This window comes from Amblyraja radiata, chromosome 13 (genome assembly GCF_010909765.2).
Source record: "Amblyraja radiata isolate CabotCenter1 chromosome 13, sAmbRad1.1.pri, whole genome shotgun sequence".
Classification (NCBI taxonomy): domain Eukaryota; kingdom Metazoa; phylum Chordata; class Chondrichthyes; order Rajiformes; family Rajidae; genus Amblyraja; species Amblyraja radiata.
The window spans coordinates 31,082,920-31,104,843 of NC_045968.1; the positions used below are offsets into that span (position 1 = coordinate 31,082,920).

General features: G+C 44.6%; 1 long non-coding RNA gene across 1 annotated transcript; it reads left to right on the top strand.

Moving 5' to 3' along the window:
- The first annotated feature begins 13,605 nt into the window (after nt 1-13,605).
- LOC116980175 lies at nt 13,606-20,050 on the top strand. The gene is made up of 3 exons (XR_004413874.1): nt 13,606-13,724; nt 17,764-17,771; nt 20,039-20,050. It is a non-coding gene; the product is annotated as an uncharacterized LOC116980175 (long non-coding RNA).
- Nucleotides 20,051-21,924: the final 1,874 nt, after the last annotated feature.

The following is a 21,924-nucleotide window of genomic DNA, read 5'->3' on the forward strand; positions in this document are numbered from 1 at the left end:
CAGTTCATTGGCTATATTTAAGAGGGAGTTAGATGTGGCCCTTGTGGCTAAAGGGATCAGGGGGTATGGAGAGAAGGCAGGTACTGGATACTGAGTGGGATGATCAGCCATGATCATATTGAATGGCGGGCAGGCTCGAAGGGCCGAATGGCCTACTCCTGCACCTATTTTCTATGTATCTATGTATCTATGTTATTTGGTAGATGAGCTGGGAGCTGATGTTAGCCCATTTGCAAAGCCTTAACTGTATCATTGCCCCATCCAGATAAATTTCAAATGTCTCCGGTGATCCCTGTGAATGGGACCTGAATAGTATACATCTTTGAAATCGATGCACGCCATAAAGATCCTAAGGAAAGCAGTTGTTAGACAGTAACAAAGTTTCATATACTGAAAAGACTATGTTGCACATGCTCAATTATGAACCGACATCCTCCATCTTTCACAATGAGCAGGCTACGCCTGCCATGATTCCGTGCCTGCCTCGTACGGCAACTCTGGCCAGATACCCGAGCCTGTCTCGAAAGGTAATCCTGGCCATAATACTGAGCCTGCCTCGAAAGACAACTCTGGCCATAATTCTGAGCCTGCCTCGAAAGACAACTCTGGCCTGATTTCCGAGCTTGTCTCGAAAGGTAATCCTGGCCATAATACTGAGCCTGCCTCAAAAGACAACTCTGGCCCCAATTCCAAGCCATACTTGGTACCCTGTATACTGCAATAATAATCCAATCCCATGATATAATATTAGTATATAACGGACCTGAATCTCATGTGATATTTGTCATTTGTACAAAACCAAGTGTAAATATTACCAACTTGTAAATGGTCCACTTACCCCATGTTTCAGGAGAACCAGACCCATCTACCTCCATGATTACCGGTGGTCTTAGGGTATGCCCTTGGACCTAGGCCTGAAGACCTCTGCCCAGCTTTCAAGCTGCCACCAGCTTCAGTGAACTGCTTGCTGCTGATGAGGCATGGGGTGTGTGCGCGCGCACGTGTGTGTGTGTGCGCGCGTGTGTGAGGTGCGCGCGTGTGTGAGGTGCGTGTGTGTGCGAGTGCGTGTGTGTGCGCGTGCGCGTGTGTGTGCGTGTGCGCACGTGTGTGCGCGTGTGTGCGTGTGTGTGTGTGTGCGTGCGCGTGTGTGTGTGCGTGCGCGTGTGTGTGCGTGCGTGCGTGCGTGTCATTTCCTTGCTGGAGGTGCTTGTGATTAACTCCCTCTCATCTTGCTGCAATGCCTCATATCCGTGCTACAGATGCACTGGTTATTACTTGGCATCACCTTTATCTGTGTCATAACCACAGGATTGGTGTGGCTGGGTCCAAGATTCCTTCCTGCTGGGCTGGATCAGGATAATCTCTCTCGCCCAGATCAGCGGATGTAAATGTTGTCCTCGTTGTTTGTGGGGGCACAGTCACTGGCACAGGCCGCTTCATAGGAGAGAGAGGTTTTATGTTACTCCTTCGAGACTTCTCATTCATAATCTAACATTTGTAGTTTGCCACTCAATACATTGCTTGAAACGTATTCTTGTTTTACTTAGTTTTCCCCACAATCTCCTTGACCTTCTGTGGTTTCCTTCCTGGTCTTTGCATTTCTTTGATGAGTTCCGGAGTCGGAAACAGTCCAAGTTTGTGCTAATCATTAACACTAATTCAACATTTCTTTGACTTTGATTTCCCCACATTCCCATCAACTCATTCAACCCTCCCCCACATTCTACCACTCGGCTACTCAATAGGGCTAACTGACCTAAAAACCTGCATGTCTTTGGGATGTGGGATGAAAATGGAGCACCCGGAGGAAACCCACACAGTCGCAGGGAGAACATGCAAACTCCACACAGACAATAATGGAGGTCTAAATTGAACTCTGACCTGACTAGCCCATTGTCTCTCAAACTAACCCTTAAACTTGTTAATTCCATTCCCACCTATGTCTAAGACACCTTACACCCCCTTCGACTCTTTAGTAACTTTCGGTTTCCAGGCCCCTGTTCGCTCATCTTTACTAGGTCTACACCTCCATCCCTCACCCTTAGAGCCCTTCTTCTTTGACCGCAGACCCAGCCAATTTCCCTCAACGAACACTCTCCTCCACCTAGCAGAACTGGTCCGCACCCATAACAACTTCTCCTTCGACTCCCCCCTCTTCTTCTAGGTCAAAGATGTAGCCATGGGCACTGCGATGGGTAACAGCTCAGCCTTCCTTATGGTCGAGTACGTCAAACAGTCCTTTATCTTGGAATATGCTGGCCCTATCCACCAGCTTTATATTCTGAAGTTGCAGGGAGACCTGATAGAAGTACGTGAAATTATGAGAGGAGTAGATAGGGTAAACAGTCAGAACCTGGGGGCATAGCTTTAAGGTGAGAGGGGTAAAGTTTAAAGGAGATATGCGGGGGCAAGTATTTTACACAGAGTGTGGTGAGTGCCTGGAAAGTGCTGCTGGGATGGTGATGGGGGCAGATATATGATAGTGGCATTTAATAAACTTTTGGAAAAGCACACAGTTATGCAGATGAATTGAGGGCTATGCATTAAGTACAGGCTGACGAAAGTTAGTCTTGGCATCATGTTTGGCATAATTTTGTTGACCGACTAACTTGTTCCTGTGCTGTGATGTTCTCTCTTACTCAAACAATGAATGAACCAAATCCATTATTCTTTATAATCGATACAAAACAAAACTTTGCTGCTGCTGCAAACCTGAACTGAAAACAGAAAAATGTTCGAAATGCTAAGCAGATCAGGCAGCATCTGTGGATAGAGATCGAGAACATTTCAGGGGAATAATATTTTTTATCAGAACTGGGGGAAGTTAGAAAACAAAAAATGTTTAAGTTGGGGAGGGAAGGGTGGAGTGAGCTGAGGGAGTGTCTGTGATAAAGTGAAGACCAGGAGAATCATCTTTTTACAATACGATACGATAGAACTTTATTTATTCCAGGAGGAAAATTGATCTACCAACATTCATAAAACACAAAACCCATGAAACAGGAAATTAAAGTGACGAGTGGAAAGCTTTGGGGATGTGTAAAGGTTGGGGAGGTGGGGGTGGGGAAGAGAGATAGTCTCAGTCTACCACACGACAGAAGGGGGAGGAGTTTTTCAGTTTGATAGCCACAGGAAGAAGGATCTCCCGTGCCATTCTGCCCTGCATCTTGTTGGAACCAGTCTATTGCTGAAGGTACTCCACCTGTTGACCAGTGTATCATGGAGGAGGTGAGCTGTATTTTCCAGGATGCTCCGCAGTTTGAGGAGCATCCTCCCCTCCAAGACCACCTTCCATTAAGCCAACTCCAGGACGGAGACAGCTTTCCTGATGAGTTTGTTAATCCTCCTGAAGTTTTGGTCACCTCCTGAAGTCAAATACAACTCGCTCCACAGTAACGGGCTTGAACAGCAGTCCATCACCACACAAGTGCTGGCTAATGTCCCACATGACTGGAAAGGAGAAGAACCTAAATCACAGTTCAAGTCAAATCAGTGTTGAGGTCAGCATGGCAACTGCTCATGCAAATCACAATGAAATCCATCACCACAAATAGCACAATGAATACAGCTCAATGTTGGCTGCGTCTCCACCAGGCACGTGCTGTGAGTAATTACTCGGGGTAGGCAGTCAGTCGACTTTAAAAAAATCTTAAACTGCGCATACGCAGATTGTTCTCTCCGTAAGCTGTCAGTCAACTTTAACAAAGACTTCAAAAGCCAAATCTCTTAATAAAGTACCGTATTTCCCGGCGATAAAAACGCGCCCCCATTTTGAGTTGCTAAATTTTGAAAGAAGGCTGGTGGGACATAGAGTTTCTCACGCTCAAAAAAATAAAAATCAAGAAAGCCATTTGTCCAAGGCTTCCAAATCTCCTTCATTCTGAATTACTGAATGGGTGGGGGGTGGAGGGTGACGGCAGGTGGAGAGATGGTGGGAAAAACAGGAGCACATTGGGATAAGTTGAATCAGTTGTGATCTTATTGAATGACAATGCTTGTTCAAGGGACCATTTGCGGGGAGAGTTCCTTTCACAGCGTGTGGGGCGTCTGGCCAGGGGTCAAGTTGCGGAGAGGGCAGGAGCGCGCGCGCACACACGCACGCACACGCACACACGCACACGCGCACGCGCACGCACACGCACACACGCACACACGCACACACGCACACACGCACACGCGCACACACACACACACACACACACACACACACACACACACACACACACACACACACACACACAGTTTTAATATATAGATAGATAGATAGCACCAAGAAATTAACTTACCACATCATTTAAAACAAACTCCATTCTTCTCTCTTTGTTTCTTAAGATACTCTTAAGCTAATGGCAATCCATGTTTGAAAAACCCGCCAAGAAACTTGCAGAATTTCAGCTGCCTTCAGTCCCCTGGAAATTGACGGCTTGAAGCAGCGTCGACGGCATGTCAGCTGCACAGACCTTCGCGTGTTACATGTACTGCGGATAAAAGGCACAGAGAATTATTCCTACCTAAGAGATCGATCTCTTAGGTAGGTATTATTCTCCCATGCCTTTACTATTTATATTTAATAATCACCATTTTATTATTTTAGTCAGGGTAGGCAGTGCCTACCTTGCCTATCCTGACGGCACGTGCCTGGTCTCCACATTGTGCAGAGCTGTGCTGCCATGGACACTGAGCTGTGGAAAGGACTTGTTGACCACAATCTACTGCAATTTTAATTTCTTCCCAAATCATCTTCTTGGAACCATTTTATACCAGCGATATACAACAGAGATAGAAACAAGAAATGCTGGAAAGGATGTTTTCCTTTTATCAGAATTAGGAAGTGAGACCGCAAACATATTTTATATAGCAGAGTCAGGGGTGGGACCAAGAGAACAAAGAGAGGGTATATGAAAGGTCGAAGGACTGAGTGGTACAAGGGGTAGATGTGCTGGCTAAGAGTGGGTGGGGAATGTTCTTAGCCCTGGAGGAGAAGTAAAAGGGAGGTGAATAAGGACAGGAAAACAGTTCTGGGATTAAGAGTTGTAAAACGTGGCTGTGGCTGGTAATTAAAATGAGAGCATAAGAAGCAGGAGCAGGCCGAAGCATGGTGACTAAAATAGTTTGGGCCCAGAGCTGGCTTACCCAAAATAAAACAAAGGGGTGTGGTGGAAGGGTGTTGTGCAGCAGTAGAGTTGCTGCCTTACAGCATCAAAACCCTGGTTGGATCCTGACTATGGCTGCTGTTTGTATGGAGTTTCTATGTTCTCCCAGTGGCAGCATGGGAAATCTCCAGGTGGTCTGGTTTCCTCCCACACTCCAAAAGTTTATAGTTTAATTGGCTTTTGTAGACGGACAGATAACACTGGTGTCCAGATGCTTAAAGTGAACAACTGTCTGATCACTGACCAGGCGAAAGCAGAAGCTTTTGCAAGCCAATTTCAACACGTTTTCACCCAGGAAGATACGGAGCCTTCATCATTTCCAGATCTACCTCCCAGCCCCTTTGCTGATACGCCTGCTATTAAAATTGATGTTGAAGGTGTCAAGAAGTTATTGCTCAACATCAATACCACAAAGCTATTGGACCAGATCAGATACAGAATCAAGCCCTCAGGATTGCGGCCGAAGAACTGGCTCCTGTTTTGCAGGTCATTTTCCAACAGTCGCTTGACTCGGGTGATGTTCCGCTGGATTGGAGGAAGGCTAACATCACTCCTCTCTTTAAGAAGTGTTCAACCACCAACCCGGCAAATTATCGTCCTGTTTCGTTAACAAGCTCTTTCTGCAAACTGCTGGAGCATTTAATCGATAGTAATCTGATGAGACACCTTAGCAAACATAACATTCTTGCTGACAACCAACATGCATTTAGGAGGCATAGATCATGCGAGTCTCAGCTTATCCTGACGACAAATGACCTGGCCAATAATCTTGATAGCAATGTCATCACGGATATAGTAGTGCTGGACTTTTCTAAAGCATTTGATGTCATTCCACACCAGAGACTGCTACGGAAGCTTGACTTCTACGGTGTTCGTTCCAACACAAAACCATGGATTTCCAGTTTTCTGACAAAACGTCTTCACCACATGTGTGTGAATGGAAAGAGCTCTGATTGGTGTTCATTGTTGAATGGTACACCTCAGGGCACAGTACTTGGCCCACATCTGTTTTTGCTTTACATAAATGACATCCAGACCAAATTATTCTATGTTGTTCGTGAGGATGTGCCATCTCTACTGGGTGCCAATGCATGTCAAGACATGGGACTTGTCTCTTTCAGCCCTTCTGTTTGTCATCTGACTACAGCCTGTGACTTTAGCCAACAAATCCCTACACAATACAACATTATGTTTGACAACAACCTGGGCAGGTTGCCTGTTAGGTACACAATTACCATTGACCCTGAGGCAATTCCAGTTGTTCGTCCAGCTCATGATTCCCCATGCCTTGCAGGACCATGTTCAAAGTGAACTCAACAGAATGGTGTCTCTAGGTGTGATTGTTCCCGTCGCTTACCTCTCGGACTGGGTTTCCACCATGGTCGTGGCAACGAAGAAGAATAAAGACGAAATACGGATTTGTATCAATCCTAAGGACTTAAACACAGCCATTAAATGACCTCACTATCCCATGCGCATGGTGGATGAGATTGCAGCGCAGATGGCTGAGGCAACTGTATTCACAGTGCTAGATGCCAAGAGTTCATTCTGGCAGATTTAGCTGGAACACAACTCCTCCAAGTTAACCACTTTCAGCACACCGTTCATGCATTACCGATTTCTTTGCATACTTTTTGGCATAAACTCTGCTAGTGAAGTATTTCAACAAGCTATGGAGCAGTTGTTTGCAGGTTGTCCATGCTCCATTGCAGTGGATGACATCCTCGTTGTGGGACAAACTGTCGAAGAACATGATGCTAATCTGACGAAGGTCCTGGATCGCACCAAGGCTATCAACCTCAAGCTAAACCCTCAAAAATGCAAATTCAGGGTTAGTGAGGTGAAATACATTGGCCATGTATTTACTAAAGATGGCCTGAAAACTGATCCGGCGAAAACCAGTGCTCCCAGCACCCACAGACGTGCTCGGTCTGCAGAGCACGTCTTGGCATGGTTAACTACTTAAGCAAATTTATCCCGGACTTCAGTGAAATATCAGCCCCGTTGCACCAGCTTACACACAAAGGGCTGCTTGGACCTGGCACAAGCAACAGATGTCTTGTGCTCCTACTCTCACTTACTTTGATCCCAAACGACCGGTCACACTTGTGACGCTTCACAACATGGACCAGGTGGTAGCGGCAATAAGCCTGTTGCCTATGCCTCGTGCACTATGACTGATACAAAACAACCATATGCTCAAATTGAGAAAGAGCTGTGGCGATTGTTTTCGCCTGCAAGAAATTTAACGACTTTATCTTCGGACAAGCAGTCACGTTTGAAACCTCTGATCAGCATCTTTAACAAACCGATTCATGCCCTCTCCAGGGCGCCTACAGCAGATGCTGTTGCAGCTTCAAAAAGAAGACATTGTTCTGATCTACAAACGTGGTAAGGATATGCACCTTGCTGACACTCTCTCACGTGCGCCCTGGAAGACCTACGAGGGTCCGCCCTCACTGGATGATGACGTTGTCGTAATGACTGTGTCTTTTATTCCCTCGTCCTGCATGGAGGACTTGGTTGCCCACACTGCTGCTGACAGTACTTTATGGTCGCTTGCCTCCATCATTAAGCGTGGCTGGCCAGACAAACACTACAATGTTCCGCTGCCAGTTCGACCTTTCTTTGCCATCCGTGATGAGCTAGTGCTGCAGGATGGCATTATTGTAAGAGGACACAAGGCTGTGGTCCCTGCTTCGCTGCACAGCAAATATTTTAACGCTGTCCACGCAGGACACCCAGGCGCTGAAGCCACTGTCCTACGGGCGAGAAACATGTGTTACTGGCCTGACATGGCCGAATACATCACCAAGAATGTGGCGTCCTGTGCAGTGTGCAACAGCTTGGCACCTCATCAACAAAAGCAACCACTTCTTTCACATCCGGCTCCTGCCTACATTGCCTCCCGTGGTCTACATTTGAAACTGACATATTTGAGTGGCATGGCAAGCAGTACTTGTCGATTCGTATTCAGGATGGTTTGACATTGATTTTCTTCGCATCCCCACTTCTCGTGGGGTAGTTTCGAAGCTTGCTCGCCATTTTTCAGTACACAGAGCTCCGTGCGTACTGTTATCTGATAACGGCAGTCAATTTACCAGCCAACACTTCAAGGAATTTGCTGCATGCTAGTGTTTTCGCCACATCGCCAGCAGCCCTGAATATCCTCAGTCGAATGGACTAGCTGAGCGGGCTGTCAAGAGTGCCATCAGCTCATGGAACGTTCGTACAGAGCTAATTCCGACATGTTCCTGGATCTACTCAACTTACGCAACATCTCCTGCGACCCCATTTTGGGTTCACCTACTCAACATTTATTGTCGAGGCAGACCCGAGCCACGGTGCCTGTGGCAGATCAGGCATTGATCCCACAGGTGGTTCCACCATCGGAAGTCCAGTCCAGGTTAAAACAAAAGCGTGACATTCAAAAACAGTGGTATGACAAAAGTGCTTCTGAGCCACGCTCGTATCTGGTCAATGCCGATGGTGGTACCTACAGGCGTAACAGACAACATATCCTGCCTGTGAATGAGCCAGCTCCACCTCCGTATTATCCAGACCGCACAAGTGTACTTCCGTCCTAGTCCAGCGGCATTAATCCGCCTACACCAGCACAACAACCCACTTCTGGAACGGCTGCGTTGCCAGTAGCGACGCCCCTTCCGCCTGTGCCACAGTCCCCTGTTTCATCACCAGGAATGCTGGTTCAGTCTTCGTCACCTGTGAAGCCAACCGGCTCTGTCTCCGGTGGGTAAAAACGGAGATGGTCTTTATCGCACACGTGCTGGTCGTGTTTGCAAGCCCACCGTGTACGCCCACTAGTTTAACAGAAAGCCTCCTTGCCCTTACTCTCTCACTTTTAGAGTAATGTGCTGAGATGAAGTTACCTATGCTGTAACGTTAATAAAGTCTTTGGATCTTAATCACGGTGTGTGACTTAAGTTATTCCAACAGCAGAAGCTTAACACCAACTCAGTGAACCTTCTCTACACTGCTTTCCTCAGGTATAGAAACCATAACTACACACAATATTCGGCTGTGTTCTTATCAGTACCTGTAAAGTTAGATCAAAACTTCCCAAATATTATTCTCTGTGCAATAAAAACATCAATCTTCCTAATTTCTTGCTGATTCATTCTACTGTGTGGTTATTTTCCATGTACTGAGAGCCTGATATTAGCTCAAAAATGTATGCAGCCTTTCAGTTCCCATCTCTCTGGCAATGCTATTGTGCTATTTATGATGATGAAGCTTGTTGTGAATAGATCGGCAGAACACAACGATGTGCAGTTCCCCTTGCTGACCTCAGCCCTCTTTTCGCTTGAACTGTGACCCGTGCTTGTTTCTTTATCTTTCAGGTCAACAACCAGGCAGCCAGATAAAACAGTTGATGACTCTTCATTTAAAGTGGCTCGCCCTGACACAACTAGAAAGGCAGGGTACCTGAATTCAAGAGCAGTACGTACCTTATTGGAAGACGAGATCTGCTTCTCGAGCTTACATTGAGCCTTGTTGGAAAAGAATCACAGTGAGGCCGTTGTGGTTGTGGGATGGGAAATGAAAGTAACCGAAAATTTGAAACTCTGGGTTAATTTTGCAGAAGTGAATGGAAATGTTCTGCAAAACTACACGCAATCTAGGTTTGATTCTCCAACACGGGTGAAACTACATTTTGCTGATTAGCAAAGCCTTTATTACGTCTAGTCAGGTGCATGAAGTCAGCATTCTTGTACACCGTACCTGTATGTGATCAGTCTGGTACACAGATGTTTATAATGTAACTAGTGTGGCAATCTGCATTTCCATCATGACTAATGTGATACAAGATGTCGTTAGAATGAACCAGAATAGTTTTAGTGTTTAGTTTTAGAGATACAGCACAGAAACAGACCCTTCGGCCCACCGAGTTTGCGCCGACCAGCGATCCCCGCACACTAACACTAGGGACACACACTACACACACATAGGGACAAATTACATTTATAACAAGTCAATTATGTTTAAAAGTCTTTGTTCCAAACATACCCTGGCACCATTCCCCAACTCTCTCTCAGCTACATCAACGACTGCATCGGAGCTGCCTCCTGCACCTCTACAGAAATTGTTAATTTCATCAACTCAGCTACTATGGAAGTTATAAACAACTTACTTATTTTTGTACTTTTGCACCTTTGTATTCTTAATAAATACATTTATATCCTTGTATTAAACATAAACTAAAATGGTGTGTGTAAACTTGGCTAAAACATAGCTGGGAGATTAAAAGCAATAGTTTGGAATTTGAGGGAAAGATAATGTAGCAGAGATAAGGCTGAAAGACTGTATTAAAGAGCTGCCTGTTTGTGTGGAGCGGAGAGCAATTGGAGAACGAACAGGTGGTGTCATCTCTGAATGTTCCAAGCTGATATTTGCAAATAAAGGCTTTTCGTTTTACTGAAGAATTCTCCGTGTCTGTGTCATCTTATCCAACTTTGAGTCTTAAAACCACGGCACTACTAACTTCCACTCTTTTCTATATTCACTTGGACTTCATCTCTGAATCCTCTCATCCTTTTCTCAATCACCCTATCTCCATTGGAGACAAATTATGGACGGACATCTTCAACAGATCCACTGAATTCCACAGTTGCCTTTTCTATACCACCTCCCACTCTGTCTCTTTTAAGGACACCATTTCTCCACCTCCACCACATCTGCACATAAGATGAGGTTCTCTAAGACATCCAAGATGTTGCCTTTCTTCAGTAAACATGGATTCCCACCTTCCATCGTAGTTGGATCCCTCCCATGTGTCTCCTTTTGTCATGAAGGTTTGCTTCCACTCTCCAACCCCTCTAACAAAACAAGGATAGAATTCCCGTGGTCCTCACCTTTTGCCCCACCAGCCTCCGCATCCAACACATCATTCTCTGACATTTCCGCCACCATAAACGTGATCCCAACACCAGTTACATCTTCCTGTCCCCATCCCTTTCCACTTTCTGTGGAGATCACTCCCTCCATGATTCACTTATCCTTTCCCACCCAACCTGCCCCTCCCCAGGTACTTTCCTCTGCAGCCACAGGAGATATAACACTTCTCCCGAAACCTCTTTTCTCACTTCTATCAGCTCTAATTTCAGCTCTAATTTCAGGCTGAGCCTCAGCAACCGCTTGCCTCCCAGGCTGGGATACATCTCTTCAGGCCATGGGAACGTCCATCTTTAAGCTTGCTTTAACATCTTTAAGCTTCTCATATCTCCTTTTTAGTGAAAATATGTTCTAGAATTTCACTTGATATGTCCTAGAATTCTTGAACTAATGTCCATCTTCAAGGTGAATATAGATGACATTTTAGATCTTGCCTCCTCCTCCAGCTTCCTGTTCAAATTGCCCCTTTGGTTTCTAATTTCACTGGTCATCCTCTTTCTGTTATTTCAAATTTCACTTTTAAATGCCTCCCACTGATCACCTATTGCATTTCCTGCATGTTGCTGCTCCTAATCTACTAATGCCACGTACATTTGCATCACATTGAAATCAGCTTTCCCCCTATCCAGGACTTAAATTCTGGTCTACCCTTGTCCTTCCCTGGCGCAACTCGAAACATGATAACCTTGTAACTAGACAAGCTAGTACATGATGCTCTTACACTGTGACTAGCCGGGCATATAATGCCTTTGCAACATGACAAGGCATGAGAGCTATAGAGCGCATTCACAGCATTTTGCATCGATTTTGAGCTGCGGGAGATAGAACCAGCAGACTCTTTCTGAAGAAATGGTTTCCTGTGATCTCACTTTGTCTTCACAGCCTCCAATAACCACCAACACATCAACTATCCCTCCCGCCAGATCTTATTTTGTCTTAATCTATTATGAATCATTTATTTTTGAGTGCTTTGTGTGTGCATTCCAATGTTTATGAATTATTAATCATAGATGTTTGCTACACTTTATTATGTTAGCCTGCAGTTCTAACTCAACAAAGGAAGCATACAAACAATGTTCCACTATGATGTTGCATCAGGCTGCATACCCTATTCACTCAGCTTTTTGATCCTTGTTTTTTGTTAAACTGAGTTTCATCAACGTTTCCCTGCTCCCCTCAGGAGAATTTTGCACCAGGTTGGGGGTACAGGAAAGATAGCGAAAATAGGGAGCTATTACTTGAAATTGGAGAATTTAATGTTCAAATTATTGGGTTGTAACCTTCCCAAGTGGAATACGTGGTGCTGTTCCTCTTGTTTGCATGTGGCCTCACCTTGGCACCTTTAACCTCATCTACTGCATCTTTTGGTGTTCCTGATGTGTACATCGGCGAGTCCAAGCATAGACTCGGTGACAGTTTCGCTGAACTCTTGAGCTCGATCCACCATGGCTTACTGGATCCCCTGGTTGCTAATCATTTCAACTCACTTTACCATTCACACACTGACCTTTCTGTCCCGAGCATTCTCCATTGCCATAGTGAGGCCACACACAAACTGGGGGAACACCATTTCATATTTGGCTTGAGTAGCTTACAACCCAACAGTATAAATGTTGAATTCTCCAAATTTAGGTAATCTCTAACTAACCCCCCCTTTCTCCCCTACACCCCCATTTTAGTACATTTTCCTCATCAGGAGATGGGAAGTGTTTTGTTTAAATACCAATGTTACATATAATACAGCACGCATAACTAACGTCGGAGTTCATTTTCATATGGGTCTTTGACAATTAATTAGTTATAGTACCATTAACTGTGCCAACGTACCTTCTCATCATATTTGCTGCAGCGATCGGGACCCATTCTGTCGGGTCTCACCCTCTGATATCCAGATTTATTAAGGATATCTTTAACGCAAATCCTCCCAGGCCCAGGTACTCGGAAATATGGGATGGTAGTATTGAGCTAAAACTGCTTCGCCGGTGGGGCCCAGCTACATCTCTATCCCTAGTCAAACTCACTTACAAAGTGGTTATGCTCATGGCGCTAGTCTCAGCGCAACGGGTCCAGTCACTACTTAAATTGCGACTGGACAGGATGGTTACATCTGCTAATTATATAATTTTTTATGTTTATGATGTAATTAAGCAGAGCAGTCCAGGGGGGTCAGGTCCCAAACAAGTTTTCATGGCATACCCCATGGACCTTTGGTTGTGTGTAGTCACACATTCACAACAATATGTCAGGTCACCTTGAGCCTTAGAGGCTTTGCACTAGCAATGTCTGTTAGTTACTAAAAACCTCATAAAAAGGTATCAATCCGGACCATCACCAGGTGGTCAAAACGGGTTTTGGCTTATGCAGGAGTAGATACTAATATTTTCAAATCTCACTCCACTAGGGCTGCTACATCATCAGCAGCAAGGGTTATGTACGTTCCACTGGACCACATCCTCGCGGCTGCAGGATGGTCAAACGAACGAATTTTCCAACATTTAATAAAACCCATCCAAATTGCCAAATTCCATTTATGTTCTGTTTCATAGTTTCCCCCCAGGATGGGTGGGTTCACTATTATTTTCCTTTGATGATTAAAGCATCAGCATTTTTAACAACTATGTCATGTCTGAATGCATTAATCTCTTTCACTCATCCATGGTCAATCGATGCAGTGTGGACTCATATCCGGCATTAAATCACAGAGCTTTGAAGTCTTCACCTAGTCACTCACGTGACTCCAAAGTAAAATAGTAAGATTAAACGAGAACTTACCAGTTTGAAGTTTGATCTTTATTTTATGAGGAGTTACGATGAGCGATTACATGCCCACCGTTCCCACCCTCATATTATAAAGGTCATCTGGTAGGTTGTAGTTCTCTCCAAATCTTACTATGTTTAGGTCAACTACTACCATCTGTGATTTCACACCGCTGCTTTGAAAATTGACGCGCATGCGGGCTGACGGCCTTCTTCACGTAATCGCTCATTGTAACTCGTAAAATAAAGATCAAACTTCAAACTGGTAAGTTCTCGTTTAAACTTAATATTCAATGCCACTTAGCACTTTGGAGGAGAGCGAGGGTTAGTTCTGATAATAAAGGATAACCAAGGGGCAATGGTGTAAAGGTCAGGGATGGAGCAGAAATAAAGGTTCAATGTTATAAGTGGAGACACTTGTGGACAAGTAGGTAATACATGTCTGAGTATGATCTGGAGTCCACGATGGATGTGTGGGATATCCATATATCCCACATAGGTTTAGGATTAGAAGTTAATGACGTTGTCACAATGGTTGCAACTTACCAATCCCTTCTGAAGGCAGTAGATCTTGGCTTTGCCCACAATGCTCACAGTCCACCTACTAAAGAAATATCCTCCAAAATATTTGTAACAGGGTTCCTCTTTCCCTTTAGATTCTGGTTGTCCAGCATGTTTGGAAATTTTCTCTTATGAAGAGAGACATGGAAGTATTTATTTAATTTGTTTAATTCCTCCGTCGTTTCCTTTATCACCATTGTAATTTCTACTGACTCTGTCTGTCTCCGTCTTTGACCTCACATGCCCATAGAAGCTCCACATTCTGTTTTTATGCTTTTTACAGATTCCACCTTCAATTTTATTTCCAATTTTTTGGTCCTCCTTTGCCGAGTTTAAAATGATGTAATCCTTAGAATAACTTCCACTTCTGGCAACTTTGTAAACCTTTGTAACTTTGTAGCACCATCACTTCCTCCTGTCAGCCACTGAATGCACCTCTTTGCCTGTTCCTTTTTTGTGCTTGACAGGAAAATATGTTTGCAAATAATTTATTGTTTGTTTATCAGCTTGCCATTGCTTGACCATCTTCGTACCTTTCAATGCATTTTTCTCCCAATCACTGGAGCCAACTCATTCCTCACATTTTCTTTGCTTAGATTTAAGAGCTGAGCTTTACATATCACTTTATTTGAATATCACTTTATAACCCAATGTGAAATTTTAGTGGCTTACGATCACTCTTCTGTAAAGGCTTCTTAAAAACAAGGGCAATAATTAACCTTCTTTTATTGCAGAATATGAGATCTAAAGTAGCCTTTAATTAAAGATGGCTCCTCAAGATAGGAAGCAAGAAAATTAACGTTCAACTAATTACTTCTAATTGTTTTGCCCAGTCTGTGTGTGAATCAAAGTTCCCCATATTAATATACAGTATAACTGCCTTAGCACACCTCTAATTTCTTGATTTATTCCTTGTCCAATATAACAGAAATGCAGTGTGCCCCTGTGTTACAGCTGTTTAGAATAGGAAAATTCATACTTACACAATTTACTACCCAAAAAATTTGAGATGCTGAATGAAAATGTGCCCTTGCGGGATTTATGTGAGAACGAAATAACAAAATAAACACCAAAATACAAAAGAAAGAGTAGATTTTGCCAAGAGTTTTAATCTACTGTATTTGAGGCATATAATAACTCTCACTACTGTTTACTGCTTTTTGTTTGTTAGCTCCACCAAACCTGATTTGAATTCTACATCATGATCAGCCATACCTAGATCATGTCTCACTACTTCACTGATCTTATCTCATTTTTATTCTCTGGCTTTCGACACTGGCTGAGACATTCTGTAGTTCCTGTTCTTAGTGCTTTTAATGTCTTTTAATTTTTACTGTTTTTTAGTCCTTCGTTTTACGGTTTTTAATGGTTTGTAATAACTTTTTGTCCATGAGTTCTCATGTACAGCACTTTGTGGCAACTGTGGTTGTTTAAAGTGCTTTATAAATAAAGTTATTATTATTATTATTATTAATAACGCTACCCAGCCTGTTCTTCTAGAAGTTCAAATACCTTTGATCATTCAGTTTCCTGTTCTGTAATGGCAAGTAGATCATTCGCTACCCAACATGTGCCTGAAGTTCCGCAAACCCTTCTGGTCTTCCGTTAAATCCATGGAAGATTTTGACTCCAAGACTGAGTGGCGTAGAGCCTGGAAAGATGCCAACACCAACAACAGAGATGTCATCACAGACCCCACAGTAAAACCACCGGGTTTTGACATCTATCGCAAGCAATGGCTAACCCTGAACAGATTCTGCACCCTCCATGCAAGAACAGCCCTTCACCTGCATAAGTGGGGGATGACAGACAGCCCTGCTTGCGAATGCGGACATCCAGACCACACCATCCCACACATCGTGCTGAGGCTTTTCCCTGGGGGCATCAAAGCCATCCACCCAGTAACTGATGCTGTCCTGACCTGGATGTCTACCCTTGATCTACAATCTTAGGCTGTGCAACTCAAGAAGAAGATTCCATGGGCACCACTAATTCATCTAACTTTCTATGAACACACTGTACACTTAGATGCTTAAAATATAAGCATGTCATTCATGATTTTCCCTACTTTGATCCCATTTGCTGTTGCTTTTGTCACTTCTGCTTCCTCATTTTGCTTAATTCTGAGAGGGAGAGGGAGAGGGAGAGGGAGAGGGAGAGGGAGAGGGAGAGGGAGAGGGAGAGAGAGAGGGAGAGAGAGAGGGAGAGGGAGAGAGAGAGGGAGAGGGAGAGGGAGAGGGAGAGGGAGAGGGAGAGGGAGAGAGAGAGGGAGAGAGAGAGAGAGAGAGAGAGAGAGATATGAATAAAGTGGGTGGAGGTCACAAAGTGATGGAGTGTATGTGTCCAGGTGAGAGAGTGGTTAATAGGCGTATAGGTTGCTTTCCTAAATTAGCCGAGGGGCATTTATTTTCAAAAAAAACATTTTATGCATAAAATATCTGGTAATCCATTCAGGACATGTAATCGTCTTAGTTATTGTCCTATAGCATAAGTGTGCATTAGCAGTTTTGATACTACTTTGGCATTGGGCTTGGTTTTCTTGGTAGAGTGTTTATCCTGTTGTTATATCACAAGTACTGTGTTTTATAAGTACTGTGTCAAACAATACAATATATTCACTTACAAAAAGTTGATATTACTTTTGTTTCCTTTTGTGCAAAGCTTGTGAAACTCTGGAGAGGTTACGACGCAGGACCCAGCCCCGCAGTGTCCACTGGTGGCATGACCCGACATCTTGATCCTTCAAGCCTTTGTAGTGGCTTCAATGTGTCACTTGGTATTCTTGCCTCCAGGAATGAGCCAGATGGCAAGCAAGAAGAAGAGTCTCGACCCGAAAGCCACCCATTCCTTCTCTCCAGAGATGCTGCCTGTCCCGCTGAGTTACTCCAGCATTTTGTGTCTATCTTCATTGTAACCCAGCATCGTACACATGTGGGCATCTCGGTACACAGAAAGAGCAACAAGTTTTTGGATCATTCAGTATATGATGATAATCTAGCAGCAGTCAATTTTGTTCTGCATGCATCACTGCAAATAGTTTAATGATTAGAGTCCTCCGTTGCTCAGCTGCTCAGGGTGAACATTAACTAGGATCACTACATCCTCTTCCAGACCTTGGGAAACACACAGACCACAAAGAGGTGCGCAAAGGTCTCGTGCACATCACTGCTACTCAAGGGTCGCTTGTGAGGGAACTGAGACTTTGGACTGTGCAGAAAGGATTTGATGGGGAGTGCCCTCACCATTGGCCAAGCAAGGTCTTGGTGTTCAAGAAGTCAAGTCAAGTCAAGAGAGTTTATTGTCATGTGACCCAGATAGGACAATGAAATTCTTGCTTGCTGCAGCACAATAGAATATCGTAGGCATAAATACAGAACAGATCAGTGTGTCTATATACCATAGACCATATATATATACACATAAATAAACAGATAAAGTGCAATAGGCTGTTATAGTTCAGAGTTTGTTTGAAGTTGTGTTTAATAGTCTGATGGCTGTGGGGAAGAAGCTGTTCCTGAACCTGGATGTTGCAGATTTCAGGCTCCTGTACCTTCTACCTGATGGCAGCGGAGAGACGAGTGTGTGCCCAGGATCGTGTGGATCCTTGATGATGTTGGCAGCCTTATTCAGGCAGCGACTGCGATAGATCCCCTCGATGGTAGGGAGGTCAGAGCCGGCGATGGCCTGGGCCATATTTACAACATTTTGCAGCCTTTTCTGCTCCTGGACGCTCAAGTAATCGAACCAAGCCACGATGCAACCGGTCAGCATGCTCTCTTCTGTGCACCTGTAGAGGTTCGAGAGAGTCCTCCTTGACATACCGACTCTCCGTAATCTTCTCAGGAAGTAGAGGCGCTGATGTGCTTTCTTTATAATTGCATCAGTGTCCTTGGACCAGGAGAGGTCTTCGGAAATATACACGCCCAGGAATTTGAAGTTCTTGACCCTTTCCACCATCAACCCGCTGATATAAACGGGATTGTGGGTCCCTATCCTACCCCTTCCAAAGTCCACAATGAGTTCCTTGGTTTGGCTGGTGTTGAGAGCCAGGTTATTGTGCTGGCACCATTTGGTCAATCGGTCGATCTCACTTCTATAATCGTCCCCATCAGTGATACGTCCCACAACTGTGGTGTCGTCGGCGAACTTGATGATGGTGTTCGCACTATGTCTGGCTACGCAGTCATGAGTATAGAGTGAGTACAGCAGGGGGCTGAGCACGCAGCCTTGAGGTGCTCCCGTGCTGATTGTTATTGAGGATGACACATTTCCACCAATACAGAAAGACTGTGGTCTGTGAATGAGGAAGCCGAGGATCCACTTGCAGAGGGATGCGCAGAGACCCAGATCTGAGAGCTTGGTAACCAGCTTGGGGGGGAGGATGGTATTAAAAGCCAAGCTGTAGTCAATGAATAACAGCCTGACATATGGGTATTTGTTGTCCAAGTGGTCCAGAGCGGAGTGGAGAGCCAATGAGATTGCATCCACCGTTGATCTGTTGTGGCGGTAAGCGAACTGCAGTGGGTCCAGGTTCTTGTCGAGGTAGGACATGATCAACCTCTCAAAGCACTTCATCACCACAGACGTTAGTGCCACTGGTCGCTAGTCATTGAGGCATGTCACCTTGTGATGAAACATGCTGGAAATAACATTGACGGCCTGCATCCCACAGGTTCCACTGTCTCCTTCTCTTGCAAGACCTCCACAATGTTCCATGCGAACAGCTGTTTTATTAACATGGTCGAAGATATTTTTTCCATGCACGTTTTTCTGCGATGGACAGGAGGTTCAGCACTGTCAAAATCAATGGGCTGTCATGAGATAATGAGGCCAGGCCCATTCTTTGCATCACTGGGGACACTTTGAATCTCATTCATCCACAGTCTCGAGGATATTTTTTCTTTTCCCAAGGTGCCTTTTCCCAGGGTGACTGTTGCAGAAGTTATATCGACCTACTTGAGGATGATCCCACGGAAAGCAACTGGCCCAGACCGAGACCCTGGCCTCATCCTTAGGAACTTTGCTGACCAATTAGCGGGAATGTTCACGGATATCTTTAATCTCTTCCACTCCGTTCTGAGATACCCACCTGCTTCTAGAAGACCATTATCAACCTGGTGCCAAAGAAAAGCAAAATCTCAGCCTTAATGACCATTGTGAAGTGGCCTTGACATCCATCATCATGAGGTGCTTTGAGAGGCTGGTTATGGAACACATTAAATCCAGCCTACCAAACAACTTTGATCCACTGCAGTTCGTTTACCGACACAGCAGGTTCGCGGCTGATGCCATTTCCCTGGCCATACATTTGTCACTGGAACACTGGGGTACAAAGGCACCCACGTCTATTCATAGACCACAGCACTGTTTTCAATACCACCATCCCATCCAAGCTCATCCCCAAACTCATGGAACTTGGAGTCAGCAGTCACCTCTGCAATTGACAAACAGCGAGGGTTCCAGTAGAAGCATATTCTGTTCATTTTCCAAGAGTTGGCTTAACTCCCTCTGCCAATTAGTACTGATTTATATTATCTCCATCAATTAAGAATCCCCTCAGCCTGCTCTATCTAACGCACCTGTAGTTGTGATGATAGATAAAAATGCTGGAGAAATTCAGCGGGTGCGGCAACATCTATAGAGCGAAGGAATAGGTGACGCTTTGGGTCGAGACCCTTCTTCAGACCCATGTGATGATGGTCATTCCACTTCACAGTCAATCTGCCATTTTTTACAACTGTGTCTGACAGTTGATTGTTAACTTCGGGATGGGAAAGCCTCCATGAATCTGATTTAATTGATGGGATGGCAGTGGAAACTCCCCATTAGATTGCAACCTTGCCGTGGTGGGGGAGCTTGTGTGTCTCAGTGACCCCTAGAGCTATGCCAGCGGGAGATTCGTCTTCTGTTAGGGTCTCCCATGCTGGACAGGTCAAAGGGTAGAGGCGAGACGAAGAGTGATCCGCTGGTCCTCCAGGTTGACGGTTGAGCACAGGGCTAACAACCCTGTCTTGTAAAACCAATATGTTACGGAAACAGCAACTGAAGGAATCAACACTACTAGCCGTGAAGGACTTCCAGGGCTATCGACAGATGCTAGGATGAATGTCAATGGTGAAAGCCGAAAGGAAGCCACTGGCAGGAAGGTGGAAGTTCTAAATGCCAAACATAAGAAGGTGCTGAAACTGGATTGGCCATATACTGCGAAGAGAAGCAGACAGCATCCCGAGAATAACCCTGCATTGGACACTGGAAGGGAAAAGGAAAAGAGGGAGTCCCCAAACCACCTGGTGTTGAACTGTAGACCTGACCTGGGGTAGTGTCCAGAAGCTCGCCCAGAACAGACAGGCGTGGAGGTCCTTCGTTGCTGCCCTACATGCTAGGAGGCATAATAAGCAGTAAGTAAGTAAATAAGTAAGTGGAGAGAGTCAGCAGTTTGAAGTCCCTGAGCATGCATATCTCTGAAGATCTGTCCTGGGCCCAGCACATATAAAGCAAACTCACCAATGCCTCTAATTTTTCTAGAAGATTGAGGAGATTCGATATGGTGTGCAGTACTCTATTGAACTTCTCCAGGTGTACAGTAGAGAGCATACTGACTGGTTGCACCATGGCTTAGTCTGGTATATTGTCTGGTATTGCCAGGAAGGAAGGACATTGCTTTAGTGGACATTGCCTTGTCCATCACAGGTACTGACCCTACCCCCCACCAATGAACGGATCCACAGGAGGCACTGCCTCAAAAAGGGAGCTCATATCATCAAAGCCCCAAACCAATCCTGGCCACGCTCTCATCTCATTGCTACCATCAGGAAGAAGGTATACTTGAAGAAGCTACGCCTGAGAACCATGGCCTCTAGGTTCAAGAACAGCTTCTTCCCAACAACCTCTTGAACACTGCACAATGCTAATCACTAGCTTGGCAACTATGATCTATTACCAATGTTAGTTTGGTTTCATTACATATTTGAATTTTGCATTATGAATTTTGCATTATGAATTATTGTCTGTTTACCTAGTATTACCGATTATTAATTTTTTGTATTACTGATTACTTATTTGTGTTATTGAGGTAATAAGCTTCTAAAGCTGTGGCAAGTAAGAATTTAATTGTTTGTTGCTGATACATGTGACAATTAAACACTCTTTTTGACTCGATTCTTAAATAGGAGTCATCTACTTGCTGCAGCAGAAGGGAATAAATATCTCCTATTTGCACAAGAGATAAGGCAATCTTTTTATTACCTAGAGCCTGATGGGGATCTGGGATTCACCGCCTGGAAGGGAGGTAGTGGTGGAAAATGGTGTATTCTTAGATTTTCCTTGATGTACAGACCTCTGTGGAAGGTGAGAAAAAGTTTAACAATCTTCATCAGCTTACACTGATGAGACGGACTGTATGAGCTTTTATAGTTCTGTAAAAAAAGAAAGGACCAGGGAGGGGAAAACTAAGTGTTGGTGGAAGGTAGACATAAAATGCTGGAGTAACTCAGCGGGACGGGCAGCATCTTTGGAGAGAAGGAATGGGTGACGTTTCGGG